At 41.8% G+C, this 25,121-nt stretch overlaps 1 long non-coding RNA gene across 2 annotated transcripts in view; it reads left to right on the top strand.

Annotated features, from left to right (window-relative positions):
• Positions 1-25,121, top strand: part of LOC139766317 (uncharacterized) — a 157,249-nt gene that overhangs the window by 25,384 nt on the left and 106,744 nt on the right. Inside the window, exon 5 of one of the 2 annotated variants that reach the window (XR_011716845.1) lies at positions 21,164-21,398. The exons of the other annotated variant lie outside the window; for it this stretch is intronic. This is a non-coding gene — a long non-coding RNA (uncharacterized lncRNA). Of the gene's footprint in view, positions 1-21,163; positions 21,399-25,121 lie in introns of those variants that run through there. 2 annotated transcript variants of the gene reach the window in all.

Raw genomic sequence — 25,121 nt, 5'->3', positions numbered from 1 at the left:
TAAAACACTTCACTTCCTCCAGTTTTTCTCCATTCAAACTCACCTCCCAATTGACTTGACCCTCACCCCTACTGTACCTAATAACCTTGCTCTTATTCACATTTACTCTCAACTTTCTTCTTCCACACACTTTACCAAACTCAGTCACCAGCTTCTGCAGTTTCTCACATGAATCAGCCACCAGCGCTGTATCATCAGCGAACAACAACTGACTCACTTCCCAAGCTCTCTCATCCCCAACAGACTTCATACTTGCCCCTCTTTCCAGGACTCTTGCATTTACCTCCCTTACAACCCCATCCATAAACAAATTAAACAACCATGGAGACATCACACACCCCTGCCGCAAACCTACATTCACTGAGAACCAATCACTTTCCTCTCTTCCTACACGTACACATGCCTTACATCCTCGATAAAAACTTTTCACTGCTTCTAACAACTTGCCTCCAACACCATATATTCTTAATACCTTCCACAGAGCATCTCTATCAACTCTATCATATGCCTTCTCCAGATCCATAAATGCTACATACAAATCCATTTGCTTTTCTAAGTATTTCTCACATACATTCTTCAAAGCAAACACCTGATCCACACATCCTCTACCACTTCTGAAACCGCACTGCTCTTCCCCAATCTGATGCTCTGTACATGTCTTCATCCTCTCAATCAATACCCTCCCATATAATTTACCAGGAATACTCAACAAACTTATACCTCTGTAATTTGAGCACTCACTCTTATCCCCTTTGCCTTTGTACAATGGCACTATGCACGCATTCCGCCAATCCTCAGGCACCTCACCATGAGTCATACATACATTAAATAACCTTACCAACCAGTCAACAATACAGTCACCCCCTTTTTTAATAAATTCCACTGCAATACCATCCAAACCTGCTGCCTTGCCGGCTTTCATCTTCCGCAAAGCTTTTACTACCTCTTCTCTGTTTACCAAATCATTTTCCCTAACCCTCTCACTTTGCACACCACCTCGACCAAAACACCCTATATCTGCCACTCTGTCATCAGACACATTCAACAAACCTTCAAAATACTCATTCCATCTCCTTCTCACATCACCGCTACTTGTTATCACCTCCCCATTTACGCCCTTCACTGAAGTTCCCATTTGCTCCCTTGTCTTACGCACCCTATTTACCTCCTTCCAGAACATCTTTTTATTCTCCCTAAAATTTACTGATAGTCTCTCACCCCAACTCTCATTTGCCCTTTTTTTCACCTCTTGCACCTTTCTCTTGACCTCCTGTCTCTTTCTTTTATACTTCTCCCACTCAATTGCATTTTTTCCCTGCAAAAATCGTCCAAATGCCTCTCTCTTCTCTTTCACTAATACTCTTACTTCTTCATCCCACCACTCACTACCCTTTCTAAACAGCCCACCTCCCACTCTTCTCATGCCACAAGCATCTTTTGCGCAATCCATCACTGATTCCCTAAATACATCCCATTCCTCCCCCACTCCCCTTACTTCCATTGTTCTCACCTTTTTCCATTCTGTACACAGTCTCTCCTGGTACTTCCCCACACAGGTCTCCTTCCCAAGCTCACTTACTCTCACCACCTTCTTCACCCCAACATTCACTCCTCTTTTCTGAAAACCCATACTAATCTTCACCTTAGCCTCCACAAGATAATGATCAGACATCCCTCCAGTTGCACCTCTCAGCACATTAACATCCAAAAGTCTCTCTTTCGCACGCCTGTCAATTAACACGTAATCCAATAACGCTCTCTGGCCATCTCTCCTACTTACATAAGTATACTTATGTATATCTCGCTTTTTAAACCAGGTATTCCCAATCATCAGTCCTTTTTCAGCACATAAATCTACAAGCTCTTCACCATTTCCATTTACAACACTGAACACCCCATGCATACCAATTATTCCCTCAACTGCCACATTACTCACCTTTGCATTCAAATCACCCATCACTATAACCCGGTCTCGTGCATCAAAACCGCTAACGCACTCATTTAGCTGCTCCCAAAACACTTGCCTCTCATGATCTTTCTTCTCATGCCCAGGTGCATATGCACCAATAATCACCCACCTCTCTCCATCAACTTTCAATTTTACCCATATTAATCGAGAATTTACTTTCTTACATTCTATCACATACTCCCACAACTCCTGTTTCAGGAGTATTGCTACTCCTTCCCTTGCTCTTGTCCTCTCACTAACCCCTGACTTCACTCCCCAGACATTTCCAAACCACTCTTCCCCTTTACCCTTGAGCTTCGTTTCACTCAGAGCCAAAACATCCAGGTTCCTTTCCTCAAACATACTACCTATCTCTCCTTTTTTCACATCTTGGTTACATCCACACACATTTAGGCACCCCACTCTGAGCCTTCGAGGAGGATGATCACTCCCCGCGTGACTCCTTCTTCTGTTTCCCATTTTAGAAAGTTAATACAAGGAGGGGAGGATTTCCGGCCCCCCGCTCCCGTCCCCTCTAGTCGCTTTCTACGACACGCGAGGAATACGTGGGAAGTATTCTTTCACCCCTATCCCCAGGGATAATATACATATATATATACATACACACACACACACACACACACGCACATACACACACACACACACACACACATACATATATATACATATGAAAAATGTAAGTATGTATATATATATATATATATATATATATATATATATATATATATATATATGCGAGTGTGTGTGTGTGTGTGTGTGTGTGTGTGTGTGTGTAGGGGTAAGCTAAACAGAAAAAACTACTAGTTACTGCTCGACGCTATTTTTAGTTGCAATTACTAGAAATTATCATTTGCTGATTGGTGCAAATGAAATTACCATGGGGGCCCATAGCCATGGTTTAAGTGAAACCTCTTAATTAAGACATTAATGACCCAGTTAGACTCATGTACTGTCAAGCATACTTTGACTACTCACTTTCCTGATGACTAAGGAAAAGGTAATAACCTTCTTACATTTAATACCTAAATAATGTGACATGAGTCCACATAACATGACAGTCAAATGTGCGTAAGCACACATTTACTGGAATATCTCAACGTCTAAATGGCAGCAACACTGCTAACATAATCAGTCATCATGCATGGGTCTGCTGTCATTATCACATCTAATATCTAAGGCTACTGATAGTATCAGAATTAATGTGGCTTGCATTCTAACAAGACTGCTAATTATACCTAAAACACCGTCATTCACAAGTGCAAGGGAATTCTTGTTAATGCACTTAGCCCATTGTCATGTACTGTAGTTCCTACCGCACAGCATAATACCAATAGGCGGCTTCGCCTCAGGTCTCTCTGGTGCTAAAAGTTCCCTCAAGTGAGCATCAACTAGTAATACATGTTCTTAGCTGGATTTTGAGTGAATTGGCTGCAGCTGAGTCTCTGAACGTGTGTGTGTCCGTGGCGTAGCGATGGACCCTCCTCCTGCAGGTCATTTCGGTCCGTGATTGCGTTTCACGCAGCCCCGTACCGCGCCCGCTGGGACAAGCGCACCCTACGAACGTCCTTGGCGCTGCCCACAGGATCGGTTGTCACACAGATAAGACTCTACCCAGCTGGGATCCTGTTTAAGATACCGGCCGTGAGTGTTGTCCCTGTAGATATTTCCTGGCTCGTTACCCCTATATATCCTTGCCTTAGCCAGTTATCTAGATTACCGACCGACCCACAGGCGAAGATGAACGGCTGGGTTGACTGTAGACCGACTGCCGCGACGAGGATTGGAACCCTATGCGCTTGACCCCAAGACGGACCGTCAATACATCATGGTTCAGAAGTGCTAACCGCTACGCCACGGAGATTCGCACTGAAACTACATCGAAGGTTGAACCAGAGATTTCACCAGGGGTCACAGGTCACACCAAGGGCTACGATCATTCATATACTCAGTCAAGACCATGGTTAGTCATACTAGGAGTCATAGCAGAAGCTTTACGAAGTGACGTGTCATACTAAGGACAAACCAGAGCTTATACTAGAGATCAAGAGACTGTTTTATCAAGGTCACACTAGGGTATCACACTATATCATGCTAAAGGGATACAAGTGAGGGTGATACGATCAAAATTGCCATCTCACCAAGGGTCACTGTAGAGCTCAACTTTTGAGATCACACATGGCCTCACACTTAGTCACTTGGGAGTCACGCTATATCAAGGAATACAAAGGAATGCAAACAGGAATACAAAGGAATGCAAACAGGAATACAAAGGAATGCAAACAGGAATACAAAGGAATGCAAACAGCAGCAGACGACGAGGCCGTCTGTGATTAGGAGTGGGTTACATTAGTACACCACATCCTACTCACGCCAGTATCATCCCTAACACGATCATACCAAGGGTATGACTGTGGCCATATCACGGATGATCGAGAAGTTGTGTACCAGGAATCACTCGGTGGATTAGATCAGTCATCACATCATGGACACATAAGGATTTCACTTGGTGCCATAACAGAACTTCATTAGTGATCACCTCTTAGTCAAACCTCAGTGACCGCGAGAGGTCACACATGGAGCCTCATGAAGGTTACAGTGAGGAATACAACAGAATTTTCAACTTTCATGTCACACATCCGACACAGCTGGAGTCGTATGAAAGGTTCAACCATGGAGGTAAAGGTCAGGGCTCCCTTAACAGTGCCTCAGTTATAAACAGTCAGGAAAAGAGAGAGACAAACATGGGACTTCGAGCGCGGGATGAATATTGGATGATAGTTGGGAGAGTGGGTCGGCTGCGGGGGCTTAAGAGCCTGGGGGGAAGGGAGAGAGGGGAGAGGAAAAGTAAAGGAGATAGAGAAGTACTGGAGGCAAGCGGGATGAGAGAAGTAAAGGATATGAGAAAGAGCAGAAGAAATAATGAATACAAGGTACGCAGACACGTGTAATTATCGAGATGCTAAAACGCAAACTTGTACATAAACAGACAGAAGCAGTTCCCCTTATGAATACTAATGTCGCTCGATACTACAATTCTGACCAAGAAAGAAATTGCGCTAGCCAAGTAGGTAACATCACCCATGGTAATGCAGAATTTATCCTCCGCCATCCATGTCTGACACTGCACCACATAAAATATTTTATTGTTCACCGAAATGTCCGTTGCTCGAGTCCTAGATGATATCTTGAAAATTGCATTGAATTTTCCTCGATACATTTGTGAGAGAATTTTGGGATCTGATGTCTTGTAAACTTTCCTTGGATATATATATATATATATATATATATATATATATATATATATATATATATATATATATATATATATATATATATGTCAGGGAGGTGAAAGCAAGAGTTTTAGAGAGAGGGGCAAGTATGCAGTCTGTTGTGGATGAGATGGCTTGGCAAGTGAGTCAGTTGTTGTTCGCTGATAATACAGCGCCGATGGCTGATTCGCGTGAGAAACTGCAGAAGCTAGTGACTGAGTTTGGTAAAGTATGTGAAAGAAGAAAGCTGAGAGTAAAATGTGAATAACAGCAAGGTCATTAGGTACAGTAGGGTTGAGGGACAAGTCAATTAGGAGGTAAGTTTGAATGGAGAAAAACTGGAGGAAGTGAAGTATTTTAGGTATCTGAGAGTAGATTTGGCAGCGGATGGAACCGTGGAAGTGGGTCACAAGGTGGGGGAGGAGGCGAAAGTTTTGGGAGCGTTGAAAGATGTGTGGAAGGCGAAAACATTATCTCGGAAAGCAAAAATGGTTATGTTTGAAGGAATAGTGGTTCCAACAAAGTTATATGGTTGCGAGGCGTGGGCTATATATAGGGTTGTGCGGAGGAGGGTGGATGTGTTGGAAATAAGATGTTTGAGGACAATATGTGGTGTGAGGTGGTTTGATCAAGTAAGTAATGAAAGGGTAAGAGAAATATGCGGTAATAAATAGAGTGTGGTTGAGAGAGCAGAAGAGTGTGTTTTGAAATGGTTTGGTCACATGGAATGAATGAGTGAGGAAAGACTGACAAAGAGGATTATGTGTCAGAGGTGGAGGGAACGAGAAGAAGTGGGAGACCAAATTGGATGTGGAAGGATGGAGCGAAAAAGATTTTGAGCGATCGGGGCCTGAGCATGCAGGAGAGTGAAAGGCGTGCAAGGAATAGTGTGAATTGGAACGATGTGGTATACCGGGGTGGACGTGCTGTCAGTGGTTTGAACCAGGGCATGTGAAACGTCTGGGGTAAACTGTGGAAAGTTTTGTGGGGCCTGGATTTGGAAAGGGAAGTGTGGTTTCGGTGCATTATAAATGACAGCTAGAGACTGAGTGTGAACGAATGTGGCCTTTGTTGTCTTTTCCTAGCGCTACCTCCCACGCACGCGGGGGGAGGGTGGGTGTCATTTCATGTGTGGCGGGGTGGCGACGGAAATGAATAGAGGCAGCAACTGTGAATTATGTACATGTGTATATATGTATATATCTGTGTATGTATATATATGTATACATTGAAATATATAGGTATGTATATTTGCGTGTGTGGACGTGTATGCATGTACATGTGTATGTGGGTGGGTTGGGCCATTCTTTCGTTTGTTTCCTTGCGCTACTTCGCTAACGCGGGAGACAGCAACAAAGTATGATGAATAATTATATATATATATATATATATATATATATGGCCGTACATTGAGGAAAGGAGTGCAAATGATTGAAGGATGTATAAGAAAAAGCAGCAGCAGATCAAGAGGAAGGTTCCAGGGTTGAAAAAATGGCAAATGAAAGCTGGGATATGGCAGGTATCAGTAAACTTCAGGGAGTATATGATGTTTTTGAAGATTAATATTGTGTGAAAACCTAGAGAACAAATGGGAACATCGGTGAAGAGGGCAAATGGGATAGTGGTAACAGATAGTGATGAGGTGAGGAGATACAATATTTTGAAGGACTGTTGAAAGTGTTAGATGACAAGGGTGTTTGGATCGTGGAGTATGCAGAGTGAGAAAGTCATGGAGAGTGGTTCAGTCAAGAGAAAAGATGTGGCGAAAGCGGCTGGAGTGGATGGTATATGTAGATAATAGTGAGGTGACTGTTGATTTCCGGAATGCATGTATAGTGCTACTATATAAAGCCTTGAGGTACAAAGGTCAGTGTCCAAACTACAGAGGTATAAGTCTGTTGAGTGAACTGGGTGAATTGCATGGCAGAGTAGTGCTTGAAATGGTAAAGGCATGTACAGAGCATCAGATTTGGGAGCAACAATGTGGTTTCAGAAGTGGCAGAGGATATGTGGGTCAGGTGTTTGCTTGAAGAAAAAAAAGTATGCGAAAATATTTAGAGAAACAGAAGAATTGTAAGTGATATTTATGGATCTGAAGAAAGCACATGACAGGGTTGATACAGATGCCTTGTGGAAAGAGTTAAGGATATATGTTGTGTTTACATGAGATTACATTAGAGAGATAGACAACAGGAAGCCTGATTGGCCAACGACATTAGCCCTTTACTGGCCCCGTTAACGCTGTCGTTTATGCAGTTTATTTCTGGCGTTTTTCTCGGGGTATACCTGAATATATAAGATATTTGTCTAAACGACTTTTGAAGGTATTTATAGTCGTAGCATTCTCTGTGTCAGACGGATTAAGTCTCCTCGAAGTCTTTGTCTTTTAAGGGGTAAGATATCCAATCAATTTGGCCTTTTTTCGTATGCCAGATTTCTAAGGGATAGGATCAATTTTGCCGCGAGTCTTTGTACTTGTCCTATTTTTGTCCTCGTCTTTTTTATAGTTTGGGGACCAAAACTGGACTGCATATTCAAGGTGTGGTCACACTAGATAATCGTAAAATGTGAGAATTGTATCTGGTGTCTTGCAATCTATGTTCCTGATTATGAAACATAACATTTAGTTGCCTTTTTCACATGCTGCCTAACACTGTTTAGTGTACTTCAGATTGTTGCCAATGACAAATCCAAGGTCCTTTTCTTCATTTACTTTAGTTAGAGAGTTTCCGAGTCGTTTGTAGTCGTAATGTATATTCTTGTCTCGAAAGTGCATAACTTTACTCTTGTTTGCTCTACTAGTAAGTTATGATTTCTGAATCATTTCGCAGTCCCACCTGTTCACATCTCTACCTCCTTGTTTAGTATCGTCAGAAATTTGGAGATCTTAGATATGAGAACGAGTCTTAGGTCATTAATGTATATTATGAAAAGATTGGGGTCTAGGACCGACCCCTGTGGCACACCATTCATCGTCCAAAACATGTTTTGGACAATCACATGTTTACCAAATGGCGTCCTAGCTTCGACTTTTCGATGTATATCAACTGACTGTTATATTTCTCTCTTGTGTCTCCCCTGATGATGTGATTATTACACGAAAGTGCACTTGGGAACTTTTCGTGTTTCATTTTCCCCGTGGACTCACAGGAATATATATATATATATATATATATATATATATATATATATATATATATATATATATATATATGGGATGATGGGGAAGGAATACTACCCACGTATCTCCTGCGTGTTGTAGAAGACAACTAAGAAGGGCGGGAGCGGTGGGCTGGTAATCTTCCACTTCAGTATTTACCAATATTAGGAGACGAGGAAAGAACCAAATTGGGATCTTTTATCATCTAAGGTTCATTTGTCCGTTCTGGACGTTCCCTCGTTCAAGAGGGAAGGAGGGAACATGTACATATGAAAAAAAAAGATTATATATATATATATATATATATATATATATATATATATATATATATATATATAGGTAAACATATGAAGCCGTATATGATCCACCGTTGCAAGAGGGGGGTAAGGTGAGAAAGGAGATGGGGGAGGAGGAGCCTGAAAGAGGGTAGAAAAATGACAAGTTGTATTAAGGGAACAAAAAGATGGAGCCAATTGGACGAAGGGTCTGGAGGGAATGAGGTAGAAGAAAGAAAAAACGGGGAAGAGGAAGATTATGAGAAGGATAATGAGGGTGGAGGAATAAGGAAGATGGAGAATATAGAGAAACTGCTAGCGGACAATGAGGGAAGAGTGGTGATGGAGGAAAATGGAAAATGGAAGTTCATATATATATATATATTCAAGGGAAATAAGAGAATGTGAGGAAGAGTTGGGATACTGGTATAAAGAATATAGGAAGAATGGGAAGATGGAAGGATTTCCACAGTATAGTGATAGACTGCTGCTGCTCACACCCGGGTGATCCCTCGCTAGCCTCCGCCAGCCAGAAGCCACTCGGGGATAAGGAGCAAGAGAAGATTGTTGACCTGGAGAGCACACGTGTGCCACACAGCAACAGCAGTGGGGAAAGGATGATGAAATCAAGAAATATATGTGAAACTGTTTTAAGAACAATACACCCGAATAATAATTCCCGAACGTCATTTACTAATGATTAATGCCGAAGCTAGAACTGCACATTAACTAGACTACTATCACCAGAGTAATATCAAATGTCAAACGAGAAACTGGAATACGTTTGTTTATCAGTTCGTACTCATATTGTGAACATTTACGACCAGAAAAACTATCTTCGAATTTTGTTGTTTAGCAAAATAGTCAACGTTTGTGATTGTAACCCCACCCTCTGATTGCTTCATTTATAGATGAAAATCATAATTGCCTTTTAATGAAGATAAAGAACGCTGTCTAATGAGGAGTAATGATAATGTGTTAGTGCTGCACTGAAAAATGTGACACGGAAAGTTTTGGATTGATCGTACGGAGGTCACGATAAAGGTGAAGTGGTTTCAATTTATAAGCCGCACGCAAAGTTATAGAGGTTATGATGTGGACGAGGATGTTTAGGTTACCATACAGGTGAAGTTGTAAAGGCTATGATTTGGCCATAGTCAGAGAGGTTATGATGCAAAGGAAGCTGTAGATGCTATAACCCAAGTCAACTAATAAGGTTATGATTGTGGAGTTTATGATGCAAGTGGAGATATGGCTGTGGTGCAGAAACTGGGGCGATGTTGATGTGGGCTGAGTTATGTAATTCATGGTGCATGTGATTTTAGGGAAATCATGATGCTAATAGAGTTCTGGAGGTTATGATTCCGGCGAAGTTGTGAAGACCATTATGGGGACGAAGGTGAATTTGTAGAGATTATGATCCATGCGAAGTTATGGTGATCGTCACACAACGTATGTTTTTCAGGTCAGCATACAAGCGAAGACGGTGGGAGTGATGATACGCTTGCGGTTATGGTGGTTGTGAGGTAAGCATAACTGTGGAGGTCAAGTTCAGGGTGGTGGGCGTGGAGGTTATGAAGCGTGTGTCGGTGCAGAGGTCATCGTTCAGCTGTGATGGTGGCGTTCATGTGCCACTGTGTACCCGGAGGTGACGGTCCGTGTAGAGTCGTGGGAGTCACTGTGCAGATTCATTCATAAATGCTGTGGTAGAGCGGCAAAGGTCATCTGCAGGTGTAGTCATAGGGCCACGATGTCAGGTGTAGGAAGTGTCGCCAGCGCCACCTGGAGCCGCACTCTGTAATCGAACAAATATTGACTTAATCCTCGGGGCGCGTGAGCTCAGGCGAGAACCCCTTCCCCCACCTTCTCCTCCCCTCGCCCCTCTTATCATCCCTTCCATTTCACCACCTGCCTCTCCGTCACCCCCCTACACTCCTTCATTACTCTATCACACCCCTCATCTGCCACCCAACCTGCTTTCCTTCTCTCCCCTACACATTATTCTCCTCCATTTCTCCTCATCTCCCCTCCTGCTCGTGTCTCTGTTTTTCCCCAGCCCACCTAACCCCCCTCCCACCACAGCACTATCCTCCCAATCCGGCAGCCAGCCATGCCCCTGGCTCCTCCTAGCCTTTACCAAAGTTGCTCCTCTACTGTCCCATCCTGTACTTCACGACTCCCGTTCTTCATCTCTCTTCTCCCCCAAGCCTCACTGCTCACCCCTACCCTTATTGATTCCCCTCCACAAACTTATACTTCCCTCTCCTCTCCTCTCCCCGCCCTCCCAACTCTCATCTCACAATTCTCCTTACTGTCATTCCCTCATCTCAAACATTAGTTCCTTCTCCTCTCTCTCTCTCTCTCTCTCTCTCTCTCTCTCTCTCTCTCTCTCTAGCTTCACACCCCCCATCAAGTATTTGCCTCCCCTCTCTCCCACCTCTCAGTTTACCCTCCCTACACTCACTTCCACCCCACCGAGTCTCCATTTCACCCCTGCCAAGACTCCCCCCACTCGATCTTCTGCTCACTACTCTCTCCTCCTCCTCCCAGCTCCCGTCTCGCAGCCCGTCCCCCTGCCTCCACCTCCTCCCCCCTTCCCACCCTCAACCGACAACCCCCCTCCACCACTATTTGACCAATCCCACACCGGCTATGTCGTGACGTCACGGCCAAAATCGTTGCTTCCACTCGGGTCAGAGAAATAAGCGTTAACTATGTTTTACACGGAGTCGTTATGTATTGTAGAATGGATGAGTTATCTGGCTAAAGGGTTGTTATGCAACGTTATACATGCGTTGTCGGCTGGCAGGTGTCTTCACACCTGGAGAAATTGGAGCCAAGTATCATCGTGTGTGTACGTAGCAGGAACGTCTGGTAGTGACCAAAGATATTAATGTCAGGTTGGACGAAACACGGAGACATCGAATACGTTTAAAGTGTCAGATTTCTAAATCCGTTCTCTGTAAGCTACTGGCCCTATTGCTCCTTTTCTTGTGTCCTTCCATAATTCTTCTTTGCTTTGCAACATTTTCTTCTAATGTTGCTTTTTTTTTTCCTTCATCTCTTTCTTTTTCCTCCAGTTTGAAGTGGAATAGAAAGAATATATATATATATATATATATATATATATATATATATATATATATATATATATATATATATATATATAAGAATATTGGCAGATGAGTAATTACATAGGTAGATAAGTAAACAGGCCAGACAGCTACCAAGACAGATATGTAATCAAGAGTTGCCAGGGGCTGTGAGGTGACCCTTCATCTTCTCTCTCTCTCTCTCTCTCTCTCTCTCTCTCTCTCTCTCTCTCTCTCTCTCTCTCTCTTCTCTTCGCTCTCCGCCTCGAGGTCGTAACTCAACTCGTATGTTGATATAAATCCCAATTTACTCTCCAGTTCTTAACAGTTTCCCCCTAAAGGTAGGTCGTCATGTTGACGTGGACAGAAAACGTACACACACACACTTATATATATATATATATATATATATATATTTTTTTTTTTTTTTTTTTTTTTTTTTTTACTTTGTCGCTGTCTCCCGCGTTTGCGAGGTAGCGCAAGGAAACAGACGAAAGAAATGGCCCAACCCCCCCCCCCCATACACATGTACATACACACGTCCAGACACGCAAATATACATACCTACACAGCTTTCCATGGTTTACCCCAGACGCTTCACATGCCTTGCTTCAATCCACTGACAGCACGTCAACCCCTGTATACCACATGACTCCAATTCACTCTATTTCTTGCCCTCCTTTCACCCTCCTGCATGTTCAGGCCCCGATCACACAAAATCTTTTTCACTCCATCTTTCCACCTCCAATTTGGTCTCCCTCTTCTCCTCGTTCCCTCCACCTCCGACACATATATCCTCTTGGTCAATCTCTCCTCACTCATTCTCTCCATGTGCCCAAACCATTTCAAAACACCCTCTTCTGCTCTCTCGACCACGCTCTTTTTATTTCCACACATCTCTCTTACCCTTACGTTACTTACTCGATCAAACCACCTCACACCACACATTGTCCTCAAACATCTCATTTCCAGCACATCCATCCTCCTGCGCACATCTCTATCCATAGCCCACGCCTCGCAACCATACAGCATTGTTGGAACCACTATTCCCTCAAACATACCCATTTTTGCTTTCCGAGATAATGTTCTCGACTTCCACACATTTTTCAAGGCTCCCAAAATTTTCGCCCCCTCCCCCACCCTATGATCCACTTCCGCTTCCATGGTTCCATCCGCTGACAGATCCACTCCCAGATATCTAAAACACTTCACTTCCTCCAGTTTTTCTCCATTCAAACTCACCTCCCAATTGACTTGACCCTCACCCCTACTGTACCTAATAACCTTGCTCTTATTCACATTTACTCTCAACTTTCTTCTTCCACACACTTTACCAAACTCAGTCACCAGCTTCTGCAGTTTCTCACATGAATCAGCCACCAGCGCTGTATCATCAGCGAACAACAATTGACTCACTTCCCAAGCTCTCTCATCCCCAACAGACTTCATACTTGCCCCTCTTTCCAGGACTCTTGCATTCACCTCCTTTACAACCCCATCCATAAACAAATTAAACAACCATGGAGACATCACACACCCCTGCCGCAAACCTACATTCACTGAGAACCAATCACTTTCCTCTCTTCCTACACGTACACATGCCTTACATCCTCGATAAAAACTTTTCACTGCTTCTAACAACTTGCCTCCCACACCATATATTCTTAATACCTTCCACAGAGCATCTCTATCAACTCTATCATATGCCTTCTCCAGATCCATAAATGCTACATACAAATCCATTTGCTTTTCTAAGTATTTCTCACATACATTCTTCAAAGCAAACACCTGATCCACACATCCTCTACCATATATATATATATATATATATATATATATATATATATATATATATATATATATATTCAAAAACTTATCTTTCTATAAGAAACACACACACAAAAAGATTCTTAATCCTTTATTCTACATACTTGATTATCTTATGTTCGTGTTCGTGGAATATCATATTTCAACCATACACAGTGTTATCTAGGAGCTTGTGGGTTGGAAAATGTTGGTCATAGTTCAACTGGACGCGATGGTAGGAAGTACCCGGCTATCTTTACTGAACACCTCCCCTGCTAATGAATCCTCAGCCTCGAGCTGTAGTGTCTCCCAAATGAGGGCTTTCCCATCCATCCTCAACAGAGCTTCTCCTCACGAAACTGTTACCAATTGAGAGAGAGAGAGAGAGAGAGAGAGAGAGAGAGAGAGAGAGAGAGAGAGAGAGAGAGAGAGAGAGAGAGACGTAGAGCCAGACAAACAGATATTTGGGCAATTTACCTCCTCACCAGTACGGACATCAGGTTGTAGTCAGCCAGCTGTGTTATAACAGCATTATAAACTGGCTAGATTAATCCCAGCTGAGCCAAACGTTCTGGTGCAAGGCACGATTGCCCCCCTGAAATTTGTGATATCCTTCACCTCACCTGGAACGAGGTTACTTCGTAGCCCCATTTTTTTCTTGTACTCTGTATCATTCTCTCTCTCTCTCCTTCCCTAAATCTTATTCATGTCCATCTTATTCTTCATTGTCTTCTTCCCATTAGTGCTAACTTTATAAATCTTTCTTCTGATTTTTTTTTGCTTTTATTCTCATTCTTCGTAATTTCAATTGATTGTGATACACTTCCTCCAATGTTATCCTACTAACTGAAGAAAATGATGTGACAATGCCTTACTTTCGAGGGTTAGCGTCGTGGGCTGGGATCTGATCAACCTATGGCATGAGCAACGGTCTCTTGATCGCAAATTGATCAACGTTTTGTATGATTTGTGTGGCCATTTTGACGGGCGAAGTTATATATCCTGTGAGGACGTGTTGGTAGGTGGCGTCCCGACACCACAGAGAGATACGAGTAACATATGATCAAAACTAACAAGTATTCAACACAAAAAAAAAAACACAACACGCAAGGGAGGTAACTGGCGGTCTGGGTTATGAAATACATTTCTTAGAGGTTAGGGAAGAGGAATAACAGAGAGAAATAGTTGGAAAATAAGAATAGAATATATGATTACATCTGAGAGCATCTTTGCATTTGACCATAAGACACAGATGAACAGCTGAGTATTAAGAAGAATTATGGGATGAGACGGAGGTAAGAAAGTGATAAAGCTTGTCACACAGCCAAGCAGTATGGCATCATCAACCTCTTGCAGTCAATCATCAACAGAACCGTTCGAAAAATATCATAGAAATAATGTGACCGAGCCACGTTCGAATCTGCGAGAGTCGTGATGATTTCCATTCGCATTTAAGAATCAAGATAAGTCAGTTTGGGTAACGAATTGTAATGACTGCGTATTGATCTGGATAGATATGACCTCTTGTCTGTCTTCATACCATCGCAATACCTGGCGAACGAACGAGTCGTGAAACGACGGCTAACTTTGACGTGTTCCGGTCTCCTACCAATACAGCAGAAGTCTGTCCAATAATGGAGGTGGTGAGGTAACCAGAGAGAGAGAGAGAGAGAGAGAGAGAGAGAGAGAGAGAGAGAGAGAGAGAGAGAGGCGAGATATCGAAAGACAAAATCACTTATTTAATGTTTATCTCTTTTCAGTCGTGCCTTTTTCATTTCATTTATTTACCTCAGATAGAAGTCCTCATTTTCAACTTATTTTGATTCGCAGTAAAGATTACATTTTAACAATTCATTCGAACAAGTGTGTAATTAGAAATAAAACATTTTCATATACACCATTTTTTACCATCCAAAAATATCATTAACCACAAGCGTATTTTTCTTGATAAGCAATTTTCTTCAGTATCACAACAGTTCAATTTCTGGCTTTTAAAAAGCACGTATTGATATGCAAAGAGATTCCCACGTGAAGACCTCGCCGTGGAGAGTTTAGGCTTCGGAAACTCCCAGAAATAAAGTCTGTTGGTGGAACAAGATGGACCTTATATCAGATCTTTAAAGTGTAATACATTAAACAAATAGACGAAAGAAATGAATAGGAAAAATACATCCGTTCACTACATCACATCACCCTCCACTACACCACATCACTGTTCACGACACACCTCATACCAAATCAAGTGGAGGGGAGAATGTTATCGTCTGAATCCTTCATACGTCACAGAAAAGAAATTTTGATGGAAGATTACCAAATAATGAGCATAAGACAATGTCATAATTCAGGACTTGCATGTGTATCCCCGTACTGTTAGTTTTACATTACTTATCTTACAAAGTAAGACAAAATAGAATTAATATCATTTACGTGTGGGTACGCGTTGATTCATGGTCAGCATTGCTAACCACTTACATGATGTAGGACCGTCTTGTGTGTGTGTGTGTGTGTGTGTGTCTATGGATCCTGGCTAGGGATAAAGTGTCAACAACATAAACAACTAAGCCTGAGCGGGGTACAGATCAGGGAACAATGTGTGGTGCTCCCACGGTGAATGAAATGTCGAGCACAATACAATGTTTAATATTACCATTACAAGTTTACATGATGGAGAGGGGTACAACACGGAGACACAGGATCACCGATGTTGTAGTGGGGTACAACACGAAGACACAACATCACGGTCGCAGCGATACGCTAACACACGCGGCACACAAGAGAGACCGAGACAAGTGGACCGATAAGCTTCATAAGCTCCATTATGAGAAATGTTCGGGATCAGGCAATCTTATGTATAGATACATAGATGTTACATACCATCCCTGACGACTGCCTGGCCTTTCCCGACCTACTAACAGAGTGAGGACGACATGAGCATTGACATGATGATATGAACTGGAAAAAAAGAGGACTGGATGGTGACAAGGTAAAGGAACAAGTAGAGAAAAGAAGAGAGAAAGAGATGAGGCTTGACCCACCGTGCAGTGATTCTGGCGTACCAAGAAGGAACCCTCACCTTGTGGTGATACTCGTGGCTTGGTTTGTCGACCAGTGCCGGGAGAACTACTGGAGGTTGGGCTTTTCTAATGACAGGAGTGTGAAGAGATATGCTGAGGACAGTCAACAGCTGGTGTGTGCGTGATGTTTTCCGAGTGATCTACGCCGGCGAAACAGTCATAGCTTCAAATCCAAAAGCCATGATAGCTCTTGAATTCTTTTCTTAACGTCGAAGGCTCCAGTTACAAATGTCCACATCAAGGCTGGGCCTTAATTGAAATGTGGAGAGAAGCGTGAAACGAAAAAAAAAAAAAGAATAGACAAGGGAAAGTATTTACGAATTTCTGAGAAAGTGAAAAACCTGTCTTTTGAAATGTACTAGGTCACAGTTATTGGGAAAGAGACGAGAGGGTAGAGAGTTCCAAAGCTTCGACATGTACGGAAAGAAGAACTTGCCTAAACGGCCCACCCTTGAGTTGCTGATGGCCACACAATCATCATGAGACGCAACGGATTGCCGAGTATTGCGTGGTCTAGGTAGCGGTGTGGGCATACAAGCAGCCAGCTCTCCGGAGCAAAAGTAAAGTAATACCTATAGAAGAGGGAAAGTGAACCAACATTGCGGCACATGGCAAGGTCAAGTTTGGAAGTTGGCCTAAGGCAGTTTATAAGGTGGACCGCTTTCGACTCAACTCTGTCAAGTAAGGATGCAGAGCTAGAACCACCCCAAATGTGAGAACAGTACTCCATATAAGGACGAATCAATCCTCTGTATAAACGGAGCAGCTGTTCAGAAGAGGAGAAATTTCGACACATAACAAATCTCCCAGTTTCTTAGAGGCAGACCTAGCTATTCCTGTAATGTGGGGTGTCCAAGAAAGAGTGAATGTTAAAGTAATACCAAGTATGTTATTGCGTCACGAGGTGGAATTATATACCGTTAGAGAAGAGATGAGAGTTATGAGAAGTTTTCGAGAGAGAGCTAGGTAGAAACTGGGTCTTAGAGGCAATAGACTTAACAAGATTTTGTGTACCCCTCTGAGATGTCCTATCCAAATCTGAGTTTATTGAAGAGGCTATATCAAGACGACATGCAGATCGAGTGAGAGAAGAGGGAGCATTAGATTATTTGTGGAGAAGAAATCGTTGAATAAAAGGTGAGAAAGTGTACGGAACAAGACCAAACCTTGAGGGACACCGCTGTTGATGGAGAAAAGAGAGGAGGCTGATCCATCAACAACCACAGAGATAGATCGGTCAGAGAGGAAGCTAGATATAAAGAAGCAAAGTGAGGGAGGAGAGCCAAAAGAGGGGAGCTTAGAGATGGGACCCCGATGCCAAACCCTGTCAAAATCTTTAGATATGGCAAGGGCAACTACACATGACTCCCCAAAATCTTTAAGAGATGATAACCAGACATTAGTAGGACAGGAAAGGATATCACCATATATATATATATATATATATATATATATATATATATATATATATATATATATATATATATATATATTGCAGTAGGTCGCTTTGGTGTGCATGATCCAGTATTTGCTAATAACCATTAGGAAAATAAAACACTAACTTCCCACGTGCGCTTTCGTGTAATGATTACATTGTCAGGGGAGATACAAGAATGAGACAGAAGTGTTTAGAACAATCAATTCATATACAAAATAGAGGCGGAGCTAAGACTACATTGTTACACAAGTGTTTCCTGTTGGTGGTGTTCGGGTCTGGCATCTTGCCTGTCATAAAATGTTTTCATGTGGACAAGACGGGAACCGTTTACAAATTTTGCCTACGACATAGCTATCCAGTTTGTACAGACCTTGACCAATATTCATGGTACAATTCTTTGTGTATTGAAGAGGAGGAGATTCAGCGAAACTTCTCTTGGTCAAGGGGTTATAGTTAATACGCAACTCTGGTGAGTGGGAGTAAAGACTGAGTTGAGATGGGTTGTTTAGTACTTATGGGGTATTTTCTTTCCATAGCTTTACTTGCTGAGGATAGAACTTCAGATTTGTGACCTAATTAATGTTATCTTTTTCTGTGTTTCAGATACTGCTTCCTCTAACTCTATGCATATAATAACTTAAGTCCACTATCTACAGTCTTACCACTAAGCTGTGTCATATTTCCACTCTCAAGCGGAGTTACCGTACTTATTACTCTACGTACTGTGCCATAGAGAGTAATTGAAATCCTCCCTCACAGGTGGAGGGGTTGGGGAGGGTTGGTATGAAGCCTTCATGTTTTTCATTCTTAATGACCTCTGACGTAATGAAAGCCACTCTCTCAATATCCCAGACCGTCACGATCATTCCCTCAACACTTCAGGTCTGCTTTGCTCCTCTAGTCCTTCCTGCTCATGCCTTTGAAAAATTTTGCCCTTCACTAGGTCGTATGACCACACTCCTGTAAATATCTCTTTGCTCATCGCATCTCCTGCTCCGACTGACTGACTGGATTAAGAAGATTATTTCTGTGATTCAATAACTCATATTTTGAGAACCCTTGGGCAATGGGTCTGTCATATCACACCTCAAAGTACTGTCCCTCTTCTTTCTTAAACTCTGTCTTCACTCCACCAGATACCATTGGATATACGGTAGAATATCCTCGAGGCAAAGTCTTCCTTCACCCGAACGGTGTATCACAAGTTGTCCCCTTCTTCCACTCTGAGGCCTTTACGTCCTTTTGCCAAACATTTATTTTTTTGGGCAAGAATTTCTGTCTCTATCTTTCTCTTGCTTTTCCTACTTTGTGTTGTGATTATCTTACTGCTGACTTTCCTATCAACAAAGTAGCTCTCTTTTCTCCTATGATTTAATCTTCTATTATCAGAATTCCCTCAACCCGTGACTCACATCTAGCTCATTCTAAACCTCTTCGTTTATGCTCTTTTCTTTGAATAAAAGAAAAAGGGCCTGTGAACCAGATGGTTTCCCCGACTAGAGTTTTCAAGGAATATGGTTCTGAACTTATGTCCGCGTTAACTCGTCTCTTTCGATTTCGTAAAGCCCAAATTTTTATTTCTGGGACAACATGTACTGACACCCCTAACTACAGCAAAGATATTAGATCGTTGATATCCCTTCCAGCTATCGCCTTACTGTCTTCAGTTGTAATGCCTTCAATTCTAATTCTTAATCGTAGCTCTTGTGGCATCAGGAATTCATCTCCAAGCTCCTCTCTTTTTTGGCTATTCTTTCTATGTTCTTTTATATCTAGCTTTTTCTCTGACCGATCTATCTCCCTAAACATTAATGGATCAACCTATACTTCTTTGCCATGGACAACGATGTTCCTAAGGGTTCTTTTTGGTGTCCAGTGCTTTCCGTTTTTTGTTATGGTCCAACACTGCGTTTTCCACTTCTCTTAAATTCTCTTCATAATCTCTCGTTCGATCAAAGTCTCGTCCCGACACAACAACCTCCACAATCTCAGGTTTGGTCAAGACTGGCCATGGTGCATACCTAACCTAACCAATATATATATATATATATATATATATATATATATATATATATATATATATATATATATATATATATATATATATAATGCCTCTTGAAGCCAGTTGATTATGATTTCTCTCTATGAACCTCTTCGCATCTTTTCCATGTCCATTAATGGCCCTAGAAGTCTACCCCAGTAACTAGGCTTGGCTTTACCGTACCACCTCAGCTATCCCTGGAAGTTCTCTATATTACACAAAGTGCTACGTCCATTAGAAACTCGGAGTGTAGGTTAGATGGTTAACCTTTCTTCTGCACAGTTGTCCACACTGAACAAAGGACTAATTCGTCCTTGATTCGGAGAGAATCCAACTACACATTTCATTGACAAAGTTGATCATAAAGGACTCCGACCTATCAACTCTCCTTTTCCGATCTCACACCTTAATATGTTCGTCCCAAGCCATATAGCTGCCTCGCTTTTCTTCTTTTATAGATATCAATCTGGTTTACGTTGCAGGGTGCTCCCCCGCCATTCGCCAAACCACACAATACTCAAAGTTATTCCATTTCATTATTACTATTAGGCCTTTGTCAACATGATAATGAATACTTTCTATATCTGCTTCCTTCCCTACACCTCTAAGATTTAGAGATTTTTACCTTCCTCTGACTTTCCAAAATTCATGACCTGCCTCGTTTACGAAACATTTTTTTATTCACTTCCTCAAGTACTGTAAGCTAATCTGTTTCTTCCGTTCCTTCTCTATTAGTTCAGCCATTACCTAATCTTCGTTTTAAGTGAACCGTGTTTCTTTGGAGGCCATGCGTGGTACTGTGGTCGTCAAGGGTCAAACTTGTTAGGTCAACGGTTTCGGGGTTTCCTTGAAGTCTCACCACCTGGGAAAGTTCGGGTGGAGGTAGAAAGCGGGGTCATTTGGAGGAGAAAAATTACAGTCCTGACTTTCCCTGCACTTTGATGATTTATAAAGGGATTATATTCTCTTATGTGAATGGCTTCTGTTACCTGTAGTCTTGTATTGTCGTAGCAATGTTTTAGTATTATCGTATTTTCAGTAAGGTGCTGACGAGTGAGATTCATGTTAAGAAGCTGATGCATATGTAGTTTAGTGCCTCCGTTTTGAAAATGAAGTGTTAAGCGTCGACTGATTGATGAGGAAGTCATGCTGGTGTGGCTCACGTTGTCTTGAAGTTTACAACCTTCATCCGGGCAGGCAGGAGTACTTGTAAACTGCATATGGTAAACTGTATTGGGTTACTGCTCGGTGTGAGGTTATTTCTTAAAATGTAACCATTAGTTTTCTTGTCCTTGAAGTAATTGATGACGCAGGAAAGTTGCAGGTTATGTTCCTATATATTATTTATTAACTGGTTTGTGTAGAAACTCAGTGAACAGCTCCAGGTTCTTTCTGTGTGTGATTATCTAGTTTGTCTATTTCATTTTCAAGCTGTGGACTTTCAAATTCATTTGTAGATTTATTTCCCAGCTTTGTATCATCAGCGAATCTTGATATCATACAGTATCCCAAGACTGATCATTTTGGCACTCCACTTATTACGTCTGACCATTCTGAGGCCTGAGCGTCAATCACAGCTCTGTTTTACCGCCAGTCAACCAGTTTCTGAGGCCTGAGCGTCAATCACAACTCTGTTTTACCGCCAGTCAACCAGTTTCTGAGGCCTGAGCGTCAATCACAACTCTGTTTTACCGCCAGTCAACCAGTTTCCTATCCACTGAAGTGCAACGCCATCAGTGTCATGTGACTTAATCTTTTCTTAGTAGCCTTTGATGTGAAATCTTATCGAATGCTTTTTGATAATCTAGATAGACAGCTGCCTTACTATAGTAATACATGTTGATTATATCATAAAAGAATGAAGCAGATTTGTCGGACATGAGCGATATCTTCGAAATCCATCTTTATGATAGCTTATTAAGAGGTGGTCTTCTAAACGGTTAACAGTCCTATCTCGAATCATGGTTTTCATGGGTTTTCCAACTACAATCGTTAAGTTCAATGGACGAAAATTTCTGGGCAGTGATTTAATACGTTTCTTGAATATCGGTGTCACACTGGCAAACCTTCATTTATCTGGAGCTTTCTCCGTACCAAGAAACTGATGGTAAAGGGCCTTCAGGGGCTCAACTATGGAATGGAGGCATTACTGGCCTATGCACTAGTTGATAGACCTGTACACTAGAGACATGTGGAAAAGACGTGTGGGGAGAGGATGACTTAGAGGATATACGTGTTAGAAGTGGAGGTAACAAGAAAAAGGGGGAAACCAAGGACGAGGTAGAATGATGTGATACATGAAGCCTTGAAGGTCTGGAGCTTGAACATGCAGGAGGGTGTGAGGCATGCAAGGTATATAGCACTGGAGCGATGTGAGATACAGAGGACGATGAGATGTCAATAGGGTGAACTAGAGTAAGTCAAGCGGTGTGGGGAAACCACGGAGAGGTCTATAGGGCCTGGATGTACGTAGATAGATAGGGAGCTCCAGTTTCATTGTATCATACATGACAGGGTACGGATGTGAGTGAATGAGGCTAGTATTTCGTCTGCTTCTGGCGCTACCTTACTGACGCAGGAAAAGGCAAACATGTATCAAGAATATATATATATATATATATATATAATTACTATTTTTGTGTTCCAGGGAAACATTCATGGTCACGTTGCCCCGTGTGTGTGTGTGTGTGTGTGTGATAAAAATTCATCAGTGTCCCATGACCAAGATGATATCTAGAGAGAAAAAAGAAATGCATAAAAGGATTTCTTAACGATCGAAACTTTTGTAATAAATTAAATGTATGAGAGCGGAAAAATAATTCTTTTTCTGGTCTTGGATTCCCTGGCAGACATTCTGCCCAACAAAGGCTACCTTATAAAGCATTCCCTGTCGATGGAATTGAATGTATTTCTGTTTGCGTCCCTTTGTCGGCATTCTGTGAATTTTATCTTCGTTTTCCAAACCATTTTCAAAGGGAACACATGACTACAGCTGCACATTTTCCAGAAGGAACGCGGAAAACAATTTCCTTTTGGTATTCCACAGCCCTATAATACTGGAACAGTCACTAGGTAACATCATTTTCCCAATACCTGACTGGGGACTTTATGGCTTAGCCTCACCCACACGAGACCATCACTGTAGTGTAGCCAGAGGACTGAACCTCAAGTGAAGTATTTTTTTCATAGTCTCGTTGATGTTTGTGGTACAACGAACTTCCGCCCATTTTTTCCTGCAGAAATTACGTTGTGTCGATCTTGCCACCGGATTTGCTACATTAAGTTTTCATTAAGTTCTTTGCGATGTTTTTCATTAAGTTTCCATTAAGTTCTTTGCGATTTCTTACATAGAGTTTTTACGAAGTTCTTTGCGATTTGTTACAAGATTTTCTGTGAAGTTCTTTGCGATTCGTTTCATTAAGTTTCTATGTAGTTCTTCGCGGTTTGTTACATCGTTTCTGTGAAGTTCTTTGCGATTGTTTTCATAACGTTTCTATGAAGTTCTTTGCGATTTGTTACATTAAGTTTCTATGAAATTCTTTGCTATTTTTTTTACATTAAGTATCCATTAAGTTCTTTACGATTTATTTCTTTAAGTTTCTGTGAAGTTCTTTGCCCAAGAGGCTGCATCTGTTTTGAAATGCATCAAACTGTATCTTATATTCGATGAAATATAACCGAACAGTCGTATCTGTCTTCCCTCTCGAATTCTTGGACCTTCCTCCATCTCCCTCTTGGCCTTAGTGGAAAATGTAATCCCTGTCTAATCAACTTTCCCTCTGTCACTTCTCTTCCTCCATCCCTTTCCATCCGCCGTGATTTTGTTTCCATCTCTCGGCTCTGCAGCTGTCAGTTTCGGCTAGTGCTTCCGTGAGGTATCTGCGTGTGTTGCAGACCCTAAGATCTGTAACCGTGGAACACAACGAGCTGCTTCCTCCCCACGGCCTCCATGTATACACCAGCCATACCAGATAATACCCTATTCTTTTCTTGAACAGCGAAGCTGTGGAATAGTTTTTCTTTTTTTTACCTTAGAATTCTTCCCATAACATATTTAGTTCAAGAGAGACTACAAACATCTCGTTACTCATTTGATTTTTACGCCCGATATCTCACCGTGCAGACGGGGTAGCCATGTCTGTACCATGTAAGCAACTATGAAAAAAAAGAAAGATGATCTTTACCCGCTATAACAGTACTGAAACCACTTCCACAATATCCCTTACCCACACATCATAACATTGTCTAATATACATATTATTATTATAACGGGTCCACTGCAATCATTATTAAGTACTTTTTTCATCTTTAGATTACGTTGATACTACAGTCTCCTACTTTACTGAATAGTATTCACTTAGATGACAACACTTACAGAAAAATTCCAGCCAACACTTCCAGCATCGCCTCCTTGTGACTCTTACAAAGCTTCTTGGAATTAAAACGTTAGTTCTGATGGTGCCACATATTTCCTGCTGCTCCTCTGATGTTGCCCAGCGTGCTACTCCCCTGAAGGCTAATTACCCCATTTTCCCGTCGTGTTTGTAATTCAGATAAAACAGTGTTCAGTGATTCACGAGACAGTAAGAAGATTCTTTGTTTCACTACTACCAGGCTTGAGAAATATATAATGCTCGTACATTGTTGTATAAATATGTTATCTCACTTGGCCATTAGAGATGCGGCGGTCGACGCTGGCGACGAAAACTCTCGAGTTGGGAAACATTTCACCCATTTTCCTTTTTTTCTCCTTAGGTATTCATAGACATTAATGCCTGTTTTATGTACAATCAGAATAGGAAAATCACATGAAAAGGCTCCGAAAGTTGGGGTCTGCCATACGAAAGGCAGTAGGTGGAGGGAACGATCACAATCTTCAGATGGAACAATTGAGGAAAGATGTAAACTAACTACGTCATATCTAGTCTTGTAGATCTTCTATCTCGTGTGTCCTCCGGGGATCTAAGATTTCTGTGCAACTTTACAAGTTGCAGTTA

This window comes from Panulirus ornatus, chromosome 4 (assembly GCF_036320965.1).
Source record: "Panulirus ornatus isolate Po-2019 chromosome 4, ASM3632096v1, whole genome shotgun sequence".
In the NCBI taxonomy this organism is placed as follows: Eukaryota; Metazoa; Arthropoda; class Malacostraca; order Decapoda; family Palinuridae; genus Panulirus; species Panulirus ornatus.
This window is presented reverse-complemented; position numbering and strand designations above follow the sequence as displayed.